The sequence below is a fragment of the Sapajus apella genome, unplaced genomic scaffold (assembly GCF_009761245.1).
Source record: "Sapajus apella isolate SASKATOON/1434 unplaced genomic scaffold, GSC_monkey_1.0 scaffold160, whole genome shotgun sequence".
In the NCBI taxonomy this organism is placed as follows: domain Eukaryota; kingdom Metazoa; phylum Chordata; class Mammalia; order Primates; family Cebidae; genus Sapajus; species Sapajus apella.
Window position 1 is genome coordinate 543,200 of NW_022437100.1, and position 19,472 is coordinate 562,671.

Sequence of the window (19,472 nt, forward strand, 5' to 3'; positions counted from 1 at the left end):
CCAGCCTGGTGACAGAGCAAGACTCTGTCTCAAAAAAAAAAAAAAAAAAAAAAGTCCCGGAGCTGCACCCCATTGGTCGTGATAGTTGTGATGAGCTCAGCTTGGCCCACATCATCCCTGAACTGTCACTGTTGATTACAAAATGCACACAGGCCTGGGGCATGAGATACCCTTCGAGCTTGGAGGGGGCAGAATGTCAGCCCCATTGGAATGGCCTGGAGAGGGGGACTCTCCCTGGACAGAGAAGTGAGGGGTTCTGAGCTGTCAAAGCCCATGAAGTGGTTGTTGAGGTGAGTCCCTGGAGGCTGGGGCTGCCCAAGTGTGCCAGGCGCAGGGGAAGTTCGTGCTCTAAGTCCTTGGTGAGAGTAATGCCAGTTTCCCTGCATCAAACTTCTAGAGCATGACTCACTTTGGGGCTCAAAGTTGCCTTCGGGTACTTATGACCCCCGCACCAGGTCCATCCTGCTCTGTATGAGACCTTGCAGGCTCCCACCTGCCTAGGACCTCTGCTTGAAGGCAGCAGCAGTGCTGGGTGGAATTTTCCTCTAGCTTCAGGGTTTCTTACTGTGAGCAGGGAGGAGGCCCATGAGTAGCTGGGCAGATGCCACCATCTTACACTGACACCCCTTTCTACCCCCTAAAATGAGGTGTGGTCTTTAGCTGAGCACAACCACATAGTTACAGTAACATTTATGTTACCTGAGTAGATCCCATTTTCTTTTTTATACAAATGAAAACTTTTCTCTTCTTTCTTCTGAGATGGAGTCTCACTGTGTTGCCCAGGCTGGAGTGTAGTGGCACAATCTCTGCTCACTGCAACCTCCACCTCCCAGGTTCAAGCAATTGTCCTGCCCCAGCCTCCCAAGTAGCTGGGATTATGGGCACGTACCATCATGCCCAGCAAATTTTTTTGTATTTTTAGTAGAGAGGTTTCACCATGCTGGCCAAGCTGGTCTTGAACTCCTGATCTCGTGATCCGCCCGCCTCGGGTTCCCAAAGTGCTGGGATTACAGGCATGAGCCACTGCGCCCAGCTTACAGATGAAAGCTTTTTACAGATAAACCAAGCTGAGGTTCAGAGAAATCAAGTCACTTGCCCAAGGTCACGCAGCTCACCAGGACCAGAGCCTGGTCTGTCTGCCTCCACTCATGCCCAGTGCTCTCCCCGAAGTCCGCTCTGGCCTCCCAGCTGGTGGAGGGGAGGAGGGCAGTGTGTGTGGGCCAGCAATCTCTTAGGTGCCACCTACCAGAAGGCAAGCATTCAGCTGTGATATTTCATTAGTTCACACTATTTCCACCTGCTGTGGCTGGGAACAGGATACAGAGTTTCTCACGTCCAGGGCTCCGGCAGGCTGGGTGGATATCGCAGGATCTAATGATATCTATGAGATCAGCCCTGTGGGATGATATGTATTAACTCGAAGGAATCTCGGTGGCATTCCTGAGAGCCAGTTCTCGAGCCTGTGGCCTTGTTTCCCCTTCCTCCCGTCACCCACGCTTAAGCACGATTCCCCCTCCTACCCCTCCCCCGGAGACAGTGGCCACGGGGAAGGCAGTCCTGAGAATGGTAGGGGCACGTGGACAGACAGCCCTGGGTGCCTGCCCTGGCTCCACCCACTTCCCCACTGTGTGACCCTGAGCCAGACAGTTCACCTCTCTGGGCCTCAGTTTTTCCATTTGTAAAATGGAACTAAAGAGGAAGCCGTAGTGAATACTAAATGAGATAGTGTCTGAGAAAGGCTACAAAGTCTGACACAAACAAGAATGGGGGGTTGCCGTTGTGAGGAGCTGCCCTTGATCCTGGCCTGCCCCTGAATGGGAGGACCGAGAATCGCTTTATGGATAGAAACCTGGAGAACCAGGGTTGCCCACCTCTGAAAACCGCTGGCTCTCCAGGAAGGTCTCCAAGACCAGGACCCAGTGTCCTTGCTGGGGAGATGAGGAGTCACTCGGAGGGGAAGAAGGCGAGATACGGAGAATTGAACCTGGAAGGGGCTGGGGCTGGGGGCTCAGACCCACTGTGGTCTGGAAGGGCCTGGGGCTCTGGGAAGAGGGTGGGTTAGGGCTCACAAGGCCGGGGTGAACGGAGCTCTCGGCCACCTGGGTTTATGCTCTTCCCTGGAAGATTCCATCCTAAACCAGTGGTGCCCAGAAGAACCCCGGGACAGAGTAGAATGATCCTTGATGGAGGTGTATGTCTGTGTGTGCCTGCATCTGTGTGGTGTGTGTGTGTGTGGTGTGTGTGAGGTGTGTGCGTGTGTGTGTGTGTGTGTTACAGACAGGGTGCAGTGGCATGATCATAGCTCACCACAGCCTTGAATTCCCAACCTCACATCATCCTTCCACCTTGGCCTCCCAAAGCACTGGGATTACAGGCATGAGCCATTGCACCTGGCCTCCACGTGTTTTTTGGGGACTCCCATCCAGTGCTCTTCCCTGGCTCTTGGGAGGGCCAGTAGCTGACCCTGCAGAGGCATCCAACAACCCACATGTGTCCTCTTCAGCATCCAGCTTCTTTGCATCAAAATCAGGCAAGTTCTAGTGCTCTGAACTCTCCCATGGCGAAGCGGGAAAATCAAGGACTCACCTCTAACGACTTATCTACACCCTGGTGCTATGGGCTGGCTTTGTCCCCCCAAAATCCCTATGTCGAAGCCCCTCACTCCCAGTACCTCAGAATGAGACTGCATTTAGAGACAGGATCTTTACAAAAGTGATTAAATTAAAATGATGTCTTTAGAATGGGTCCTAATCCAATATGGCGTGTGTCCTTACAAGCAGAGGAGATTAGGACACAGACACACACAGGGAGGAGAAGCCAGCTACAGCCAAAGAGAGGCCTCAGAAGGAAACACCTTGATCCCAGACTTCCGGTCTTGAGAAGGGTAAGGGGATACATCTCTGTTACTCAGTCCCCCACCCAAGCTGGCTAATGCGCACGCCAGGCAATAGAAAGAGCCTGCTGAGGGCGCTCGAGGCAGAGGGTCTCCATTCCCCTGATCACAACGCAGATGTAGCTTTGAATTCCTGACCTCATGTGATCCTTCCACCTTCGCCTCCCAAAGCTTTGGGATTACACGTGCTCATGGAAACTCTCAAAATCCTTTGAAATGGCGGCATTTCCTTTCTCTTAAAAATTTTATTATAAATATGACATGTACTCTTTAAAGAAACAATAGAAAATAGAGGAGCTACATAGGGCCAGGGGTGGGGGGCCGTGTCACCAGTAATCTCTTGCTACCCAGATACAGCCATGGTTACCATTGATTTCAGAGGCTTTCTGCCCTCTCACTTCTACTTGACCTTCTACCTGCTGATCACCCTTCATTTGTAGCGTGAATGTCACCTCTTACCAGAAGTCCTCCTTGGTTTCTTCCCCGACCTCATACCCCTCCTAGAGCTCTGCATTTGCCTTGATAATGGCCTCCTGTTATTCTGCTTGTGCTCTCTGTGTTTCCAGTTGCCTTTTCAGCTGGGAGTTTGAAGCACCACCACAGCGTTCAGCTTCTTTCCAGGACAGACTCCAAGGAGAATAAATCAAATGGAGGATAGTTTTATTTTTGGCTCTGTGTGCACAGTGCTCATTCTCTTAAGACATTCCTGGATTCCTACTTACAGTGCTGTCGAAATCCAGGGATTCACCTGCACTTTAGAGGCACCTGCTGGTGTGTAATTAGCCTTCCAGGAACTGTGGACTTCCCTGGGAGCGAGAGCCTCCTGTCCCCAAGAATCTTAATTCCTGATCCAAAATGGCAGCCCACCTTGCGATAAGGGAGGGTGCTCTGGGGAGCAGGGAACCGGGTATTTGAAACCGGCTGAGCAAATCTGGAATGTATGGTGGCTATCTGCCTCTGCGTTCCTTCAGCCAATAGGGGGATGCTTCATGTTGGTACCAATGTAAAGGCCCCAGGTAATACAGTGGATGTGTTTTAAGGACATTGCTGAACCAGTTTTTCTTATTAAATATTTATTGCCTTCATCCTGATTCTGGGTCAAATTCGACTGAGAAAAAAATGTTTTTCAATTCAGAGGCTGAATCAGTTTGAAAACCCAATAGTCCCCATTTTGTTTCAATACTGCAGATTAACTCACAGCTCATGTTGGGGTTTAGGACCAAGGTTTGCAGAATGGCAATGGCTGAGAATTGAGAAATAAACACAAACACCAATTGAGGCAGAGAGGAAAGGAACTGAGGCGGCAGGACGGCCCTCCCCCTTCCTCCCTCTCCTCCTCCCCCTCCTCCTCCTTCCCCCATCCCCCCACCGCTGTCTCCTCCTTTGCTCCTTTCTTTCCTGTCTCCTTATCTTGCCTGTCTTTTCCCCAAGTCTCAATCACGAGTGCTTGGTCTCACAGGTCTACAGGATTAGAAAGCCCTTAGTCACTAATCCAACCATCTCATTTTCTAAAGGTTTTCCCTTGTATTACTTTTTAAATTATGGTAAAAGAAACACATAAAATTCACCATCTTAACCGTTTGTAATTGCAGAATTCAGTCTTGTTAGGTATATTCACATTGTCTGTCAAGCATTACATTTTACAGATGTGAACCCTGAGGCTCAGAGAAGGCATATGATGTCCAAGAAAAATGGCAGAGGGGGGACTCACCCAGGTCTGTGGATCTGACTTCTGGGTCCTCAAAGGAGGGCAGGACATGTTTCAAGGGATGAGGAAAGGTAGAAGGGAGAAAGACAAGGCACGCACCGGGGATGCTCTGTCGACTTTAGGCCATGGTGTGAGCTCCGCTCTCTCCTCCTCAACTAGAAAATGTGTAAAATATTCAATTATGCTCAGTGAAAGAAGCCCGACTGAAGAGGCCACATAGCGTATGTGTATGAACTATCCAGACAAGGTCAAACTGGAGACAGAAAACAGGTAGGTGGTTGCCAGGGGCTGGAGGGAAGGAGGAATAGGGAGTAACTGCTCAATAGGTTTTACAGGACCCAGGTCAATGTGGCACCAAGGAATCAAGGAGGGCTTCTGGGAAGAGGTGATGCTCAGGCCTCTTTGATTCCTTCTCCCTGCCCGCACACCACTCTCATATTCACCTGTGTTGACCATGATCATTGCTGTGGAGCAATTGTCCATGGAATTGTCTGCTCCCAACACGACTACGAGCTTGTGGAGGTCAACTGTTTAATGGATGTTGAGGTCAGTTTCATGATGGGGTGATAAAAATGTTTGGGAACCAGATAGAACTGGTGGTCGTACAACGTTCCGCACACTCTGAACTCTGAAGGCATCAGATGCCACTGAATTGTCTACTTTAAAGCAGTTCATTTTATGTTACATGAATTTCATTTCAATGAAAAACATCTCCCATTCTCCCCACAAGATCCTTAGTGAATGAGACAGATGCGGACTGACTTTTACTGATTGTGTTAGTCCTTTCCCGCACTGCTATAAAGGCATACCTGAGACTGAGTGATTTCTAAGGAAAGGAGGTTTAATCGGCTCGCGGTTCTGCAGGCGGTACAGGCTTCTGCTTCTGGGGATGCCTCAGGAAACTTACAATCATGGCGGAGGGTGAAGGGGCAGCCAGCATGCCTTACATGGCAGGAGCAGGAGGAAGGGGTGGGGAGGTGCCACATGCTTTTAAACAAGCCACCATCCAACTACCAACCTGAGGAATCCTTAGAGATAGTTTCCCATTGAAGGTTGAGGTTTAGGATGGTTTTTCTGTGGCAATAGATCCTTGAACTACACCTAACAGTTCCTCTTTAGGGTTGGGGATCATAGTACCCCAAAAGCTCTCTCTAAAGAACAACCTGCAAATGTTGTCTTCTCTACCTCTTCAGCTTTAACCCTTTTATACCTTCCAAGGCATGAAAAGTCAACACCGACTAACCTGTTTTTTGTTTTTTTGTTTTTGTTTTTTTTTTCACCTTCTCCCTTGCAAGTCTAGCATGAAGGATCTAGAACAGGGCTTGGCAAACTATAGTCTGTGGCCAAATGAGCCATGGCCCACAAAACCTGTTTACTGTCTGTCTCTTTAAGAAAAAGTGTCCAGTTTGAAATACAATGCAGGCGACAGTGTCTGATGGGCCAGGCTCATGTCACCGGCTCATCTGTATCAGTCTGCATGGACTCAGTTGTGCTGCAGTAACAAACAATCCCCCAAGTTTCAGGGACTGGAATCTCACTTTGGAATGTGAGAACAGGTGGCAGCTCTTATCTTAGACCCTCAGCTAAAACCTAGGTGGAAATACTTGCATTTTAACAGACTGTTACAGATGTTTGATGAATAGAGCATTCCATGGCCAGATACATTCAAGAAATGCACAATGGATCACACCTGTAATCCCAGCACTTTGGGAGGCTGAGGCGGGCAGATTACCTGAGGTCAGGAGTTTGAGTCCAGCCTGGTCAAATGCTGAAACCCTGTCTGTACTAAAAATACAAAAATTAGCCAGGTGTGGTGGTGTGCACCTGTAATTCCAGCTACTTAAGAGGCTGAGGCAGGAGAATTTCTTGTACCCAGGAGGCTGAGGTTGCAGTGAGCTGAGATTGCACCACTGCACTCCAGCCCCGGTGATAGAGCCAGACTCCCTCAAGAGAAAAAAGAAAAAAGAAGATATATATATATATATATAGAGAGAGAGAGACAGACAGACAGACAGTGGAAAAACAAAAGGCAAACAAGATTCTTTCATTGCATTGCAGTCTTCTCTCCAAGGGAGGAAGAAGAGGTCTGTAATGTGCTATTGTCCTGTATCTCCTGGACCTTTTCTGTTGGAGCACCTCCTGTCACTCTTGAGGAACTCCTGTTGCCAGATGCAGGATGGTGGACACTGAGAGAGGCACCTGGAGCCAGGCAGAGTTTTTCCATCCTGTGTCTTCATCTTAGCCTTTCTGCCCTCTTTCTTCCTTAGGGTTATCTGGCTGACTGCTCATCTGGTCATAAGCCCTTTTGTTCCTATTAGGACATGAGAAATGTACAGTTCTCGGGGGGGGATGAGGAGGGGAGTCGGGGATTTCGCTTTTGAAGGATGCAAGGAAAGGACAAAGTTGAATCCAGTGATCTCACTTTCTTTCTTTTTTGTCACCATCAAAGCTATGATTTGCCACTTAGCTCCTTCTGGAACAGTTTCATGGTTCACTGGAGTTACTTCTGAGCAGATTTCTTTATGATCAGAAGGAATATTTTATGCCAGGAGGAAATTAATCTGCTCAGCCTTCCTGCACATTCCTTTGACATGGCAGGTTCCTCTACTGAGGGCTGTTTTAACCTCTAGCTTCTCCCTTTGATATATTCAGAAGGCCTCAGAAATGCTGAGCCATCATCCTCTCTCCTGATGGCTTTGCTCTCGTGTTTGCCATCATTCTGGGAACTAAAAAAGAATTAAATTGTGGTGGAAATGGTCACAGCATGCTCTTTTCTCTTTGGAAAGCTAATGTTAATTTGGTGGGAGATTTATGCAGGAAGCTTAAAGAATCTGTTCAAAGAAATATTGAGTTGATTTTCTAATCAACTGATCAGAAAATTTCAGTTGACCACCAAGTTGCATTTACGTGTGTGACATCTGCAGATGCTACACACATAAAGCTTTAGTAATTTGGTGACTGGCAAAAAGGCAATATTTTTTCTGATTGGCATAATTTCCACCTCCAATTTACTGGAACCCTGTGAATGACCGAGATGCCTTTTCAGTGATGTCTACTGCTCTATGTGTTCAATAAACATAAAATTGAGAGGTTTGGCCATGGTTGTGTATGTGCATCATCTGTGATCCAAGTATAATTTAATGGTGGAATTTGGGGCTTAACAATGGAATCATGGGGGTGATATTTGGGCCTCAGGGCACTTACTCCGCAGAAATCAGTGATGGGGCTTGTGTTAGTCCATTTTCATGTTGCTGATAAAGGCATATCCGAGACTGAACAATTTACAAAATAAAGAGGTTTATTGGACTCACAGTTCCACATGGCTGGGAGGCCTCAGAATCATGGCAGAAGGTGAAAGGCACATCTCACATGGCAGCAGACAAGAGAAGACAACTTTTGCAGGGAAGCTCCCCTTTATAAAACCATCAGATCTCAAAAGCCTTATTCACTATCATAAGAATAGCAGGGGAAAGATGGGACCCCATGTTTCAATTATCTCTCACTGGGCCTCTCCCACAGCACCACATGGGAATTATGGGAGCTGCAATTCAAGATGATATTTGGGTGAGGACACGGTCAAACCATATCAGGGCCTATTCCTATGGAACAGACTGTGTGTGTGTGTGTGTGTGTGTGTGTGTGTGTGTGTGTGTGTGTGATGTGTGTGTGTGTGAGGTTGTCAAGTCAGCAAGTGGTCAGGCTTCTCCTGGGCTGGTCCCCACCTGTCTTCAACACCACCCAGGTGGTGTGCATGTCTTATGGCTGTTTTGCTGCCTGAGCCTGTGTGATTGGAGCGGGAGCTGGCATTTCTCCAGCCCCTGTTGTCCGCCAGGTGTTTTGTGGTGCTTTCTAATTGTTCCTCCCAGGAGCCTCCTTGCAAGCTGGCGCCGGGCTGCACTTCTGGCCCAGCCTCGATGTGCTGGCCAGTTCAACTTGGGAGCCTTCAGCACTGAGGGCCAGACCCAGTCTGCAGTGTCTGCACAGGATGGCCAGTCCCTGCCAATCCGGCAGGTCCTCAGAGGCCAGGCTGAGCAGCTGGGGCCTTGTAGCAGGACACGGGGTCACAGCTGGACCCAAGCAGAAAGTCTGCTGGGCCTGAGTATCCAGGTGTGAGGGAAGGGCCTCCCCTCTCCAGAGGACAGGGATGCAGGTTCCAGCCAGGTAGACCTTCCTTCCTGCTTTGTGACTGTGTCCGGAGCAGGGAGAGTCTCATCCACATTCCCAATATGTGACAGGAGCAGCACAGGGCACACCCACCCTGCTCACTTGAGGGATCCCCAGGAGCTGCTCTGGGGTGCCTGAAGCCTCGCCATCACAGCTGGCATGTGGCCACCCTCAGTCCTTTTTTTGTTGTTGTTTTTCTTTTTTGAGATAGAGGCTCACTCTGTCAACCAGGCTGGAGTGCAGTGGTATGACCTCGGCTCACTGCAACCTCTGCCACCCAGGTTCAAGAGATTCTCCTGCCTCAGTCTCCCAAGTAGCTGGGACTACAGGCATGCGCCCCCATGCCTGGCAATTTTTTTTTTTTTTAATTTTTGGTAGAAACGGGATTTCACCGTGTTGGTAAGGCTAGTCTTGAACTCCTGACCTCAGGTGGTCCGCCTGCCTCAGCCCCTCAAAGTGCTGGGATTACAGGTGTGAGTCACCCCACACGGCCCATCAGTTCTCTTGTACTGTACTGTCAACCCACGTCTGACCTTTCCTGTGCCTAGGCTGCCATAGAGGATAAATGTAAACCAAACACTTCAGATGGAAAACACATCACTCTTCTCCCAATTCTCAACCCTCGAAGTGCTTCCCTTGGCACATGGAAGAGAATGCCAGCCTCCTCCCACAACCTCACTCTTCACCCATCCTTCCTCCTTTACTGCCGGCGCTGATGGCCCTGCTGGTTCTAGAACATGCCTTGGAATCTTCTACCCCGGATACCCACGTGGCTGTCTCTAGGACCTCATCCCAGTCTCTGCACAAATGTCACCTCATCAGAGAGGCCTTCCCTGGCCACCATGGCCAAAGAGACACCCAGCTCTACCCTCACTTCTCTCTCTCTTTCTCTCTCTCTCTGTCTCTATCTGCTTCCCTTGCTTCAACATTCCCTTGCTGCTTGACTGTGGATTATACATTCCTTTGTTTCTCATTTTTCTCCCTCACGAGAAAGAAAATCTCAGGTGTTTCCTCACTGCCACAACAGTGCCTGGCAATAATTGAGTCCTCAGTAAATATCTGTGGAATGAATGGATGAATCTTTGCAATGATGGAAGTAACTCAGTACACACATGGTACCCCGGTGGTGGGACCCTAGTGCTTCTAAGTGAAGGGAGATGCTGCCGTGACCAGATTCCAGGAGGGAAGGAAGAATGTGACCCTCAGCCCTCAGGACAGATGGGGAGTGGCTGCTCCCACCATGGCTCACCGAGGTGCATCTGATACACCATGTTTGCCACTCCAAAGTTTAATTTAGCTGATGTCTTGGCTGCAAGCAACAGCTGGTAAATTTAGTTGGGGGATTAAGAAACATATAAGATGCATAGCTCCTTAAAAGGAGCTGGATGTCAGGGGAAAACCAAAGCCGGGCGTATCCCAAAGTTGGCTGTGAAAGGCAAGGCAGCCGCCCTCTCGGAGCAGGCCAAGGGGCTGTGTTTGCTGAATCTTCCGAGGGGCGGCATCCCTGCCTGGAGGTGGCGGAGGGCGAGCCCAGACACATCCAGTGGCTGCCGTGTCGCCGAGCAACCCAGGGAAATTCCTTCAACCTGCTGGCAAGGATAGACACAGCTCAGAAGACATGAGTCTGCCCAGAAACCATAAACAAATAGATTGACAAGCATCACTGTAGCAAATGTAAAACTTGTGTGAGACAAAAAAAAAAAAAATGCCATAGACCAAGTTCAAAGCAAACTACAAAATGGCCAAAAAATACTTTCAGACAAGTGCTAGAAAAAGGACCAATGCTGTTGTTTCGCCAAGAGCTCATAATCAATAAGAAAAAGATAAACGGTCCAGTAGAAAAGAGGGGGCTAAGGCGTAGACAGGAGGGTGATAAGAGAAGAAATACAAATGGCCAATAAATGTATGAAAATATGCTCAGCCTCCTCTGCCTTCAGAGAAATAGGAACCAAAATCAGGCACTTTTTTTTTTACTTATCAGATGGTCTTTTTTTTTTTTTTTTTTTTTTTTTTTTTGAGACAGAATGTCACTCTGCCACCCAGGCTGGAGTGCAGTGGCTCGATCTTGGCTCACTGCCACCTCTGCCTCCCGGGTTCAAACAATTCTCCTGTCTCAGCCTCCTGAGTAGCTGAGATTACAGGCACCTGCCACCACACCCGGCTAATTTTTGTATTTTTAGTAGAGACAGGGTTTCATCATGTTGGTCAGGCTGGTCTTGAACTCCTGACTTCATGATCCGCCCGCCTTGGCCTCGCAAAGTGCTGGGATTACAGGATTTAAGTGCTGTTGTATTCAGTGATGGCAATGAATTAAGACAATGCAAATTTCTATTTTAGGAGGGAAGTTTTGTGATTTCCATCCAAATTAAAAATGCACATGAGGCTGGACGTGGTGGCTCATGCTGATAATCCCAGCACTTTGGGAGGCCAAGGCAGATGGATTGCTTGAGGTCAGGAGTTCAAGACCAGCCCGACCAACATGGCAAAACCTCATCGCTACTAAAAATACAAAAATTAGCTGGGCATAGTGGCAGGCGCCTGTCATCCCAGCTACTTGGGAGGCTGAGGCAGGAGAATTGCTTGAACCTGGGAGGCAGAGGTTGCAGTGAGCTGAGATCTCACCACTGCACTCCATCCTGGGCGACAGAGCAAGACTCTGTCTCAAAAAACAACAACAACAAAAACACAATACATGCTCTTTGACCTAAGCCTCCAAATGTTCTTTTATTTTTAATATATGACTTTCTTATATGAATAAACATATGAATATCCTCTCAAAGGAACGTTCATTTCAGAATACAAGCGCACCTCATTTGATTGGGTTCTGCTTTGTTGCACTTTGCAGATACTGCATTTTTCACAAATTGAAGGTTTGTGGAAACCTTGCATCCAGGAACTCTATCAGTGCCATTTTTCCAAGACTGTGTGATCACCTTTTGTCTCTATTCCACATTTTGGCAATTCTTGCAATATTTCTAGCTTTTTCATTATTATTATTATTATTTTGTTTGTTTGTTTTGAGACGGAGTTTCACTCTTGTTGCCCAGGCTGGAGTATAATGGCACAATCTCAGCTCACTGCAACTTCTACCTCCCAGGTTCAAGAGATTCCCCTGCCTCAGTCTCTCGAGTAGCTGGGATTACAGGCACCTGCCACCACGCCCACCTAATTTTGTATTTTTAGTAGAGATGGGGTTTCTCCATGTTGGTCAGGCTCGTCTCGAACTCCCAACCTCAGGTGATCTGCCTGTCTTAGCCTCCCAAAGTGCTGGGATTACAGTTTCGAGCCACTGCACCCGGCCTGTTCATTATTATTATATCTGTTATGGTGATCTGTGATCAGTGATTGTTGCTGATGTTACTATTGTAATTGCCATGTGCCATGACTGTGTAAGGTGTCAAGCTTAATCAATAACGTGGTGTGTGTTCTCACTGCTCCATTCCCTGTCTGGCCATTCCCTGTCTCTCACTACTCCCTGAAACACAAAGGTATTGAAATTACGCAAGTCAATAACCCTAAAATGGCCTCTAAGTGTTCAAGTGAAAGGAAAAGGCCTGCCTCTTACTTTAAATCAAAAGCTAGAAATGATTAAACTTGATGACAAAGGCATGCCAAAAGCTGAGACAGGCTGAAAGGTAGGCACCAAACGGTTGGGTAAGTTGTAAATGCAAAGGAAAAGTTCTTGAGGGAAATTAAAAGTTCTACTCCAGTGAACACATGAATGATAAGAAAGTGAAACAGCCTTATTGACGATATGGCGAAAGTTTGAGCGGTCTCCATTGATAGTCAAACAAGCTACAACATTGCCTTAAGCCAGAGCCCGATCCAGAGCAAGGCCCTACCTCTATTCAATTCTGTGAAGGCTGAGAGAGGGGAGGAAGCTGCAGAAGAAAAGCTGGAAGGCAAAAGAGCAGTAACGCAGGAGGTTTAAGGAAAGGAGCTGTCCTTGTACCATTAAAGTGCAAGGTGAAGCAGCAGGTGCCGAGGGAGCAGCTGCAGCAAGTTATCCAGAAGATCTGGCTAAGATGACTGATGAAGGCGGCTACACTAAGTAAGGTACTTTCCATGTGGATGAAACAGCCTTCTGTTGGAAGAAGATACCGTCTAGGACTTTCATAGCTAGAGAGGGGAAGGCAATGCCTGGTTTCAAAGCTTCAAATGACAGGTTGACTCTCTTGTTAGGGGCCAATGCAGCTGGTGACTTTAAGTTGAAGCCAATGCTGATTTACCATTCTGAAAATTCTAGGGCGCTTAAGAATGATGCTAAATCTACTCTACCGGTGCTCCATAAATGGAACAATTAAGCCTAGATGCAGTACATCGGTTTACAGCATGGTTTGCTGACACTTTAAACCCACTGTGGAGACCTATTGCTCAGAAAAAAGATTCCCTTGAAAATATTACTGCTTATTGACAATGCGTCTGGTTACCCAAGGGCTCTGATAGAGTACCAGGAGATTAATGTTGTTTTCATGCCTGCTAACACAACCATTCTGCAGCCCATGAATCAAGGAGTAATTTCAACTTTCAGGTCTTATTATTTAAGAAACACATTTCACAGGCATCAGCTTCCATAGACAGTGATTCCTCTGATGGATTTAGACAAAATAAATTGAAAACCTTCTGGAAAAGATCCTCTGTTCTAAATGCCATTCAATACATTTTTGATTCATGGGAGGAGGCCAACATATCAACATTACAGGAGTTTGGAAGAAGTGGATTCCAACCCTCGTGGATGACCTTAAGTAGTTCAAGACTACAGTGCAGGAAGGAACTGAAGATGTGGTAGAAATAGCAAGAGAAGTAGAGTTAGAAGTGGAGCCCAAACACGTGACTGCATTGCTGCAATCTCATGATTCAACCTGAATGGATGAGAAGTTGCTTTCTTATGGATGATCAAAGAAGGTGGTTTCTTGAGATGAGATCTACTCCCGTGAAGATGCTGTGAATATTGTTGCAATGACAACAAAAGATGTAGACTATTCCATAAACTTCGTCAATAAAGCAGCAGCAGGGTTTGAGAGGATTGATTCCAATTTTGAAAGAAGTTCTACTGCGGGCAGAATGGTACCCAACAGCATCACATGGTGCAGAGAAATCTTTCTTCCAAACTCCTGTTGACATTTCATCTTGCTTGGTGATGATGATGATGATGGTGGTGGTGATGATGAGGATGGCGATGGTGGTATTGAATTATGGTGATGACAGAGGAGAAAGAAAAAGACCAGGGGCAGAGGAGGGACCAACACAAGAGAAGAATGAAAAGGAGGGAAAAAGGGAAAAACCAACCGGAAGCTACGGTGTGCTAGGCACTTTACATTCATCAGCTCATTCAAGTCTTTTAATTATGCCATGAGACATACAGTAGCCATCCCCATCTGAATTTTATGATGGAGCAAACAGAGGTCAATGTTGTGACTTGTCGGAGGTCTCCCAACATGCAATGGTAGAGCCAACATTTGAACATTCAGCTCTGAAGATTTCTTCATTTCTGTCTCAGGGACATCCCTCCTCTCCAGGTTGCTCACTCTGCAGGGACGTGGCCTCATTCTTGCATACTTCCATAGGCTGGAAGCTTATTCCTTCAAAAGGCAGGCTGGATTATTAGAAAATTATTTATATTGAGCCTACATTTCCTTTCTAGTTGCTTTGAGCCCCATTCCTGGATTTCCCCTTCAAGACACAGAATAAATGTACATTTCTTCAAAGCCAACGTGCATCTCTTTCTGAGTTCTCCCCTCTTCTGACATTGACTATGCTCGTCTGACTCTGCTGTCTTCTAGTACCAGTCCAAAATTATGCTTTGGGAGTTGCTGCAAGGTTTGTAGCCTATTTCTTTGGAAGTCCCCAGAGTGTGCTGGTTATTAAGCTGTCATATCATAAAGCCCTCAATTCACTTCGCCTGTTCAGCTCCCAGTCTAAGGCTGGGATTCTGCAAACCCATTTCCACACTGCCAGCTGCCTCCTGGACCGGTCACTTACATATTCTTTGCCTTCACTTCCTCATCTGTAAAGTGGAAATTGAATGAGTACACATCTCGCTGGGTATTTTATCTGAAAAGCCCCTGGAGCAGTGCTGAGCATACGATTTTGTTCTGCAACCTTAACCTGCCTGATCTTTCAAATGGGGAGGACTATTGAGGCTTGCTTAGTACACGGCACAGTTGTGTGGAACCAGTCACAGACCTGTGATTTGGCTTTCTATCTGTGTATCTCCACTGTCTTCCTCCTCAGACCCTATCATCCCTGCCCTGAGCTCACCCTCAGCCCAATGACCAGTTTCTAGTCTTGCCCAGCTGCAACCTCTCTTCCCTTTAGCACCCATGGTGTTCTTATAAAACACAAACCTCACCCAGTTCAGATCCTTCCCATACCTCTCCTGGCCTGCCTGATCAAGTTCAGACACCATGGCTTGACTTATAAGGCCTCTCTGGTCCAACTGCTGCTGACCTCCCAGCCTCTCCTCTCCTGTTTCTCCCCTTCTCCTTCATCTTGAGCCAAACGTAGCAACTCCTGGGTCCCTAAGCCTTGCTTGACTTTGTGCTGTACCTGCTTTGCGTCTGATTCCCCAAGGCCTAGCACTGTGCCTGGCAGCCATCCGAGGCTCTGCAAACCTTGGCTGGTGTGTGCTCCAAATGGGATGATGCGGAGAAGCGGATGCTCTGTAAGCCACTGCTGCATCGATGGCAGTTTACGCCATTATTTTTTCCAGGGGTCAAAGCGATTGTCTGATCCAAGAGCAGTGTCCAGGTGGCCCCCAGATGTGCTAAGCATTAACCATTTAGGTGCTGGATGTGAGGAGGTTCTGGGTGTGCCTGGGGGGGAGGGGTGACACCGGCGCTAGGGGTGGGGGGGGCAGTGTATGGAACCAAGTGCTACAGATGCATGTCCACATTGTAACAACTGGTACAGCTCCAGCATTCTCTCCAGAAAGTGCTTTCTTTCCCTGGGGTCCCATTCCTTCCCTTCTCTCCCCAGCTTCCCCAGGCATTGCCTTGTTGCTCTGTCGACCACCCCAGCACAGCCCTCTCAGAAGGCTTTTATTTTGAAGCCTGCACAGGGGCTCTGGTGACCTGTTTTCCCCAGAGTTTGCCCACAGGGCTTGGAAAGCCTCCCTGACCACATGGCACTGTGAACACCAATCTGGCCTGGTTCTTTTTGCCTAAAGATCCCTTACCCCAGGCCCCCACTCTCAAGATGGGGACATGGAACGTGGAGCCCATGGCACACACTAAACGAACAACATTGAATGGCATGTAAAATAATGGTTCACCACCTGACACCATCCGCATGAGCTTGCAGACTGGCTTAGCCTTTGAGAGGACAGGTTTAGGATTGACAGCCCTTGGGCAGATGGGAGCCGGGTGACCTTGCACCGGGGGTCCTCATCCGTCAGGTAGGATGATCGTCTCCAAGCAGGAAATCCCCTCTCCTATGTGGCTGTTGCTTCCTGTTTTTCATGGCACCCAGTGGGTTAGCTTGTTGGTTGCCCACCAGGTCCATGGAAAGCCATCTTTGAATATGTGACAAAGTTGGAAATGTCTGCAAGGGAAGCAGCAGAAAGTGGTTGAGGTGACCCTTCTATGTGGGGACTCACTCTACAAGGGTGTATTCGTGTGAATACAGGCCTGGGTGCGGCGCAGTGGGGTTGGCAGAGCCACCTGCCCCAGGGATTTCAGCTGGGAAAGGAGAGGAATGAGGCTGGAGTCAGGATGGAGCACAGCTGGGTGAGAGCGATATGGACCCATTTTCTTAGCCACTGCAAGGCCTGGAGGGATGGGATGTGTGGGGTTTGTTATATCCAGGAAAGGCCTTCCCAGAGTTGGCATGGATGACAAACCTCAGGACCAATGACGAGACCAGGTGCACCACTGCTGCAATTATTCAGGCAGGAGAGGAGGGAAGTGTGAATTGAAGCCCAGGCTGAAGGGATGGGGGAGGGGCAGTTGGAGGGTCCTTAAGGAGGTGAAATACATTCCTGACAGATTGGCTGTGGCAGGTGAAGGAGACAAGGAGGCCAAGGTGACTCCAGATTTCTGGCTTCCGTAAATGGTGGAGACAGAGCTCAGGAGGAAGAGCCGCTGTGGAAGGAAAGGAACCACCGGCTTGGAGGGGCTGGTGGGACACTGGGGGGAGGAAGGGGGTCCAGGAGGCAGCTGGGACACATGGCCTGGTGCCCAGGGAGTGACTGCAGAGTCTTCCATGTGCAGATGGTAACAGAGTGCTCAGGAGTAAAGAAACCCCCACCCAGAGCGTGTGTAGGGGAGAAGGCGGCTGAGGATGGAGAGGCACCTGGGAGGAGTCCCAGTCTCAGAGGAGAAGGTGTGGGAGCAAGTGGCGCAGGGGTTGGGGGAGCAGAGGCAGCATTGCCGGCGTTAGGTAATAGCAGAAGCCTGAGCTGCAGAAGGACCCCAGGTGAGGGCTGGGGATAGGGGCACACTGAGGGCTGCAGGCTGATAGGGGTACACTGAGGGCTGTGGGCTGAGGATAGGGGTACACTGAGGGCCGCGGGCTGGGGATAGGGGTACACTGAGGGCTGTGGCTCAGAGGCCACAGCTGGGAGCAGGTGGCCAAAGAGCCAGGAGCTGAAAAGACAGTTTCAGAACTACCAGGACTGCGTGTTACAAAGCTCTCTGGTTCCTGGCTGTGCAATTCTGAGAGAGTGGCGAACCCTGGGCAGTTGCGCCACACTGTGGGCATGAGAGAGGGAAAGCTCTCTCCTTAACGTAGAGGGCGGAGCTCACGAGATGCGTTTATTTCAGTCACCTGGGCCCTGGCCTCACTTGGCAGGAGGGGAACGCCTGAGACAGGAAGCCACTGCTACTGTGAGTCTACCCACTTGCTTTGTCTTCTTCACTCTCGGCCTCCATCCTCCCCTCCTTTTCTCCCTCACTCCCTCCCACAAGTGCTTATTGGTCCTGTTTTGGACACCGGTGATTCGTAGATGAATGTGACATGGTTCTTGCGCCCAAACGTGCCCATGGTGTGGAATCTTTAGCAGGAGGGGGTGAGAAGGGAAGATGCTGACAGAGGCTGGAATTAAGGTGACATCTCTAGCCGGGGAGGGTGCTGACCTCAGTCTTCAAGGGAAGTCTTTGCTCAGTTTTGAATCTCAGGTGATGCAAGGAATCAAATGGGTGAAGAAAAGCCATAAAATCATAGAGACGGGAGGAAAATGGGGAGAACGCATCAGGAAAAGTCAAGTTGATGTACAGGATGATGAGCAGGCAGAGGAAGGGAGGAAGACATGGTGCCCAGGCTGGAGGGAGGGAGAGCGAAGGGCTTCAGAGTGCTGTAGTGCAGAGGAGGGAGGAGAGGGCTTGTGGAAAGGGGAGGTTGGCATTCCTTTGTAGTTCATATTTGGAGGCATGACTAATTTTTGAATATGGCCTCATGCAGATGCTGGTCAGCCTGAAGCCACTGCTTTCCTGCTGGCTGTAGATTTTTCCCCTTTTGACACCTTTAGGAAAGTCAAATTCTAACATGTCTGTGCTGGGCAAACCTGAGCCAGAGGAGCCCTCCTTTCCTGGGGCAGTTTCAAAGGCAGTGGCGTCACAGCAGCAGCAGGAATTGGAGGTAGACCCTCAGGGAGCATGGGACCCTCGGGCAGCTGTTCTGCCGCACCCCTCACCCAGGATTCACATTCCTGAGTGCTTGTTATCTCTCTATGTGAACTGTTGCAAGGGAGTCTCTTTGCTGTTAACTCTGGTGCAGTGTCCACACAGACCTGCTTGCGTTTATAAATAAAGTTTTATTGGAAGATAGTTATGCACATTCAACTATTTATTGTTTTTGGCTGCTTTTGGGCTGTGACAGCAGAATTCAGCACTTGTGACAGAGACAACTCCCTGCAAAGCCTAAAATATTTACTATCTGGCCCTTTATAGAAAATGTGGGAAGTAGAAAAGTTCATCTTTAAAGTTTCCTATCTTGTTAAAGAATAAATCGTGTGCTATTAACTCTTTGTTAAGCCCTATGTAGCCGACAGACATGCCATGCTTACAGGCACATAGTATATTCTATGTCCTTGTACTTTAACCAAGATATCTGTGCTCACAGGCATGTCCTAGCTTGCAGCCTATGCCCCTTACCTGTTTAGAAAAGTTTTAAGTTGTTAGCCAATCGGGTTTAGTTTAGATTGTGAAGTCTGGCTCCAATCAACAAAGATTAGACACAGCAGTAAGGACAACCCCAAATGCATAAGGGATAAATATGTCTGCTTTTTCTTTGCTCATTGTACTCTTGTGGCAAGATGGCTAGCGAGGGTACCCTTCCTGCAGTGCAGGAAGTAAAAAAGTAAAAACTGCTTTGCTAAGATATCCTTTGTCTCAGTGCTAATTTTCTTTGGGGCACCGAGCATCTGTTTCCAACAGAAAACATTTGTCAGCTGAGTGTGGTGGCTCACACCTGTAATCCCAGAACTTTAGGAGGCTGAAGAGGGTGGATTGCGTGAGGCCAGGAGTTCAAGACCAGCCTGGCCAACATGGTAAAACCCCGTCTCTACTAAAAATACAAAAATTAGCCTGGCATATAGCAGGTGCCTGTAATCTCAGCTACTCAGGAGGCTGAGGTATGAGAATTGCTTGAACCCTGGAGATGGAGGTTGCAGTGAGCTGAGATTGTGCTATTGCACTCCAGCCTGGGTGACAGAGAGAGGCTCCATCAAAAAAAAAAAAAAAAAAAAAAGGAAGGAAAGAAAGAAAATAT

General features: G+C 48.4%; 1 long non-coding RNA gene across 1 annotated transcript in view; it reads right to left on the bottom strand.

Moving 5' to 3' along the window:
- Positions 1-18,824, bottom strand: part of LOC116542028 — a 20,955-nt gene extending 2,131 nt beyond the window's left edge. Inside the window, exons 1-2 of the long non-coding RNA XR_004265047.1 lie at positions 18,799-18,824; positions 17,391-17,394 (exon numbers count right to left, since the gene is read on the bottom strand). This is a non-coding gene — a long non-coding RNA (uncharacterized LOC116542028). The remainder of the gene's footprint in view (positions 1-17,390; positions 17,395-18,798) is intronic.
- Between the last annotated feature and the right edge of the window lie 648 nt (positions 18,825-19,472).